Source organism: Xylocopa sonorina, unplaced genomic scaffold (assembly GCF_050948175.1).
Source record: "Xylocopa sonorina isolate GNS202 unplaced genomic scaffold, iyXylSono1_principal scaffold0079, whole genome shotgun sequence".
NCBI classification, from domain to species: Eukaryota; Metazoa; Arthropoda; class Insecta; order Hymenoptera; family Apidae; genus Xylocopa; species Xylocopa sonorina.
The window spans coordinates 262,501-267,500 of NW_027490150.1; the positions used below are offsets into that span (position 1 = coordinate 262,501).

Here is a 5,000-nt window from a genome sequence, read left to right on the forward strand (position 1 = left end):
ACCGGCAAGAAGAAACTACACGCACCTCTCTTCGTTGTTGTGTTCTCGTCGAAGCGTTTTATGCACCTCGCCAATGCCTTTCGTGTGTCGGTATTTCTTTTATATATAAGATTCGTAAAAAATATAAAAGAAAAAAAAAAATACGAGACTCTCGCTAGACGACCAAGCTACCGGCGTTTCTTTAACATCCGTCCTCTTTATCGTCGTAGCTGCGAACGATCGACAAACCGTTTACACTCTCCAGCGGTTCCACACCTTCCGCGCGTAACACGCAGAGATCGAAACGGAGCGGCTCCTTTTCCCCCGATTTTATTACCCTGATCCTTCGGAACGAAGGACAGGCCGAGTTGGAGCGCCCGCACGAATCTCTCTGCTGCGTGAACGGGAAATAAAAGGGAACGCACGCGTGGAAAAGCGTACGATGCGATCGTAGCGCAAGCTGCGCTTCCGGGGACTGGATGACCGGCTTTTGGTCGCGCGGTCCCGTCTCGACAACGAAGACATGGGGTGACCAACGCACTCGATGATCACGAAGTAGGGCGGTAGTACCTTGCGGCACCGAGGCGGCACCTCGTCGAAGAAAAAAAAACTCGAGCCTCGCCAAAGGGGAGCCAATCTTCCCGTATCTGCTCCGAAAACTCTCTCCTTTGTCGCGCGTGTTACCGATTCGAGTTTCGCTTCGGGAGATCTCCGAAGCGCGGACACGCGTCACAGGCCAGAAACGTTGCGACGCTACACGGACGCAACGACGGCCTATGTTCGAGTGACGGTCCGCGCGAGAGATCTTTTCTTCCCTCGCGGAAACATGGTATACACACGCGCGGAGAGAACAGAGAGAACGGGTTATTCTGATCGAACACCCTGGGGCTGTACGAGGAGAACTTCGAACGATCGGATGCGCATCATCGTCCCTCGCGTTACGACGATGTCGCTCTCTCTCTCTTGTATATCTCTTCTCTCTCGACCGAGAATTCTCCCTCGGTCTTGCGGCGTGAAAAAAACAATTCATTTTAAACGACGTCGAGCGCGCGGCATGTTCGTATCGTGCGCTAAAGGCGGGGCGAAGGCGATGCGTGTGGCGGGTGTGCGAATTCGGAACGCGGAACAAAATCGGCGATCGAAACACGAAGCGGTTCCCGTGGGCGGTCGTCCGTTTAACGGACGACTCACGACGCCACGAAGAACTCACGCGAGTTCGTGATCGACGCACCGTCGAGTTCCGTGAACGCGTTTACGCACGCCGCACGCGCACACACACGTTGCCAATCGCGGATTGCCTCGGCACGGCCACAGACGACTCGGACGAACGTCCAACGATCGCTCGTACGTCGCGTATCGCTCCTCTTCCTCCCTTTCTCGGTGCCGCCCGAACTCAGAAACGTTCGTAATTTAATTCGAGAATGAACGACGGCGGGCAGATTCGAGCACCGTAGGGAAAGAAAGATTCGACGAAACGCAACGCAAGCAGTATTCTGGTTACGTGAACGACCCTCAGCTAGGCGTGGTCCAGGAATTGTATCCGTGGACCGCAATGTGCGTTCGAAATGTCGATGTTCATGTGTCCTGCAGTTCACACGTTGACGCGCAATTAGCTGCGTTCTTCATCGACCCACGAGCCAAGTGATCCACCGTTCAGGGTAATCGTATATGTATATTTTATTGATCTTTGAGTCTCTTGGTACTAAAGTTCGAACAAGTCGATACCCAAACGTCCCCGGTGAAAGAGACGCGGGCGTCGCCGAACGGAGTTCGAGGCGACACGATATATCGGTCCTACGGATGAAACGCATACGCCGATGGTTCGCGCGTAAGGTCTCCCTCAAAGTTACGAAAAAATGCACGCGCGCGTCCAGGTGCGAAGAGAAAAAAAAAAATCCCTTCAAAAATTCGTTAGGACTCCTCCGCGTACCAGCAGCCTCGAGGCGGTCTTTTACCTCCCGGCAACGCGAAGCGAGCATAAACTGTTCGAGCTCGCAACGGCGGGATTACAGACTCTCGACAACGAGGACAACGGGCAACGGCGGAATCGTCCCCTCTGGAACGAACGTGCGCGTCGAACTGAGAAGAAAAAAGACCAAACACCCAGCGGCGTATTGCTTTCGAGATCGACAAGACGCTCTCTCGTTCGGGTGAACATAACAATGTTATCATCGATGGGACACACTCGTCGTCTTCGCGCACAGTCTCGAGGCGGTCTATAAGAGTTTTCCCCGGCAACACGAAGCGAGTATAAAATTATTCGATCTCGCAACGGCGGGTTTTTCTCAGACTCTCGACAACGAGGCTTGGGCGCGAGCGACGGAATCGTCCCCTCCGAACGAACGAACGACGACGACGGTCTCTTCAAAATTCCAATACCACCCAGTCGTGTCGATTCCAACAAGGCTCAGGTAAACGAAAAAAAAATTCGTACATTCGTTAGGACGCTCCACACCGTTCGCCCAACCACACAGCCTCGAGCGGTCTATATTTTTCCCGACAACGCGAAGCGAGCAAGTAAAGTTCGATCTCGCAACGGCGGGTTTCAAGACTCTCGACAACGAGGTTATGGGTGTGGACGGCACGGAACGGAACGGGTCCCCTCTGAGCTGAACGGCACAATTCTGGGAGTGGGAAAACGGCAAAGTGCCAGCGGCGTATTGCTTTCTGAAAAAATGGCAAATAAAAAAGCGGACCCGACGAGTTCTCGATTACGAGAACTCGAGGGGTCCGCTAATGTACCGTAAACACCGATCGGGTAAATGTAAAAAAAAATTCGTTAGAACGTTCGCCGGTTGTACAAGCCTCGAGAAGCGGTCTATACGTTCACCCGACGACACGAAGCGAGCATAAAATGATTCGAAAGCTCGCAACGACCGCTGGGCGCGTCTTAGACTCTCGACAACCGAGGCTATTACCGACGAATCGTCCCCTCCGAAAGGAACGGTACGATCGACCATCTTCAACAGGTTACGCGCGACGACACCACGCACGCTCCATGCACGAATTCGAAGTCGACGACACGCGCGCGTTCGGGTAAAGATTCGTTGGGACTCGCCGGTTGCAAGCCTCGAGAAGCGGTCTATATTTACCCGGACGACACGAAGCGAGCGTAAATGATTCGTAAGAGCTCGCAACGGACGCTGGGTGTTTCAGACTCTTCGACAACGAGGCTGTGCAGCGACGAATCGTCCCCTCCGAACGGAACGGTACGATACGATCGACTTGAACAGGTTACGGCGCGACCACACGCTCTCACGATAATTCGTGAAGTCGATACGAAGCGGGCCGTTCGGGTGAAAATTCGTTGGGACTCGCCGTACAACAGCCTCGAGCGGTCTATGTTTAACCCCGACGACGCGAAGCGAGCGTAAATGATTCGTAAGTGCTCGGCAACGGACGTTGGGTGTTTCAGACTCTCGACAACGAGGCTGCTCCGACGAATCGTCCCCTCCGAACGGAACGGTACGATCGACTGATATGAGAGCGGTGACGACGACACGAATCCTGAGAGAATTCGAGGTCGACGACTGTACGTTTTCCCGTTCGGGTAAAAATTCGTTGGGACTCGCCGTACAACATCCTCGAGCGGTCTATGTTTCAACCCCGACGACGCGAAGCGAGCGTAAATGATTCGTAAGTGCTCGGCAACGGACGCCTGGGTGTTTCAGACTCTCGACAACGAGGCTTGCGCGACGGTATCGTCCCCTCCGAACGGAACGGTACAAATACGATCGACAGATAGGAGAGAGCGGTGCGACACGCGATCCTGCGAAAAATTCGAGGGTCGTGTCGACGGTACGTTCTCTTCGTTCGGGTAAAAATTCGTTGGGACTCGTCGTATCGGAGCCTCGAGCGGTCTATACTTGGTTCCCGGCAACGCGAAGCGAGCACTTAAAATTCGATCTCGCAACGGCGGGTTTCAGACTCTCGACAACGAGGCTCCTGCGACGGAAACGTCCCCTCCGAACGAACGACACACGGTCGACCGAAAGAGTACGGGACTCTTTCGAATTGCCATATTACCATCCAGTCGAGTCGGCTCCGTAGCTCAGGTAAACGAAAAAAAAAAAATTCGTAAGTTCGTTAGGAATCTCGTACGGCAGGACAGCCTCGAGCGGTCTATACATTTACCCGACAACACGAAGCGAGCATGTGAAATTCGATCTCGCAACGGCGGGTTTCAGACTCTCGACAACGAGGCTGCTGCGACGAATGTTATTCCTCTCTGAACATGACGGATCTCGACCGAAGGAAGGTTATTTTCTTTGCTGCATACGCTTTGCGTTCGTTTCATCCATACATATCTGGACTCTTATAATTTTTATTTCGGAACGAATATAGTTCCGGTTTACGTACAATATCCAAAGGATCGGACGCCTCGATCTCTCCGACACGAGGCGGAGTTGCATATTACGGGCAGTGGATGTAATGTTTCTGTTCTTGTGGCAGTGCAGTGGATGCGGCTCGTTCGAGCACATTATTTTTTTTTCATTTTTCCGTGCCGCGGGTCACGAGGACCACACGCGAGAGCACGTTATTATTTGTTATATTTCCGTGCCGCGGGTCACCAGGACCACACGCGAGAGCACGTTATTATTTGTTATATTTCCGTGCCGCGGGTCACCAGGACCACACGCTAGAGCACGTTATTATTTGTCATATTTCCGTGCCGCGGGTCACCAGGACCACACGCTAGAGCACGTTATTATTTGTCATATTTCCGTGCCGCGGGTCACCAGGACCACACGCTAGAGCACGTTATTGTTTGTTATTTTTTGCCGTGCCGCGGGTCACGAGGACCGCACGCGAGAGCACTTTATTTTTGTACGTAAGTATGCAACTCCTCGTCCCGAAATCGAGAGAGAATTGGACGACTCGTCCAATGGCTCGAGCTCCCGCAAGAGCTCGGCTTCCTCGCTCCGATCGACTGCCATGCCAACACGGAGAGACGCGCAAAACGGGAGGCTGGACGCCTCCGCGCGTAATGCAACGTTCCCCGGGCATTGTGCGAACGAAGC

General features: G+C 53.4%; 1 non-coding gene across 1 annotated transcript; it reads right to left on the bottom strand.

The window, feature by feature from the left end:
- Nucleotides 1-1,485: 1,485 nt before the first annotated feature.
- Nucleotides 1,486-1,640, bottom strand: LOC143432325 (5.8S ribosomal RNA). Its single transcript, XR_013102955.1, has one exon. It is a non-coding gene; the product is annotated as a 5.8S ribosomal RNA (ribosomal RNA).
- Nucleotides 1,641-5,000: the final 3,360 nt, after the last annotated feature.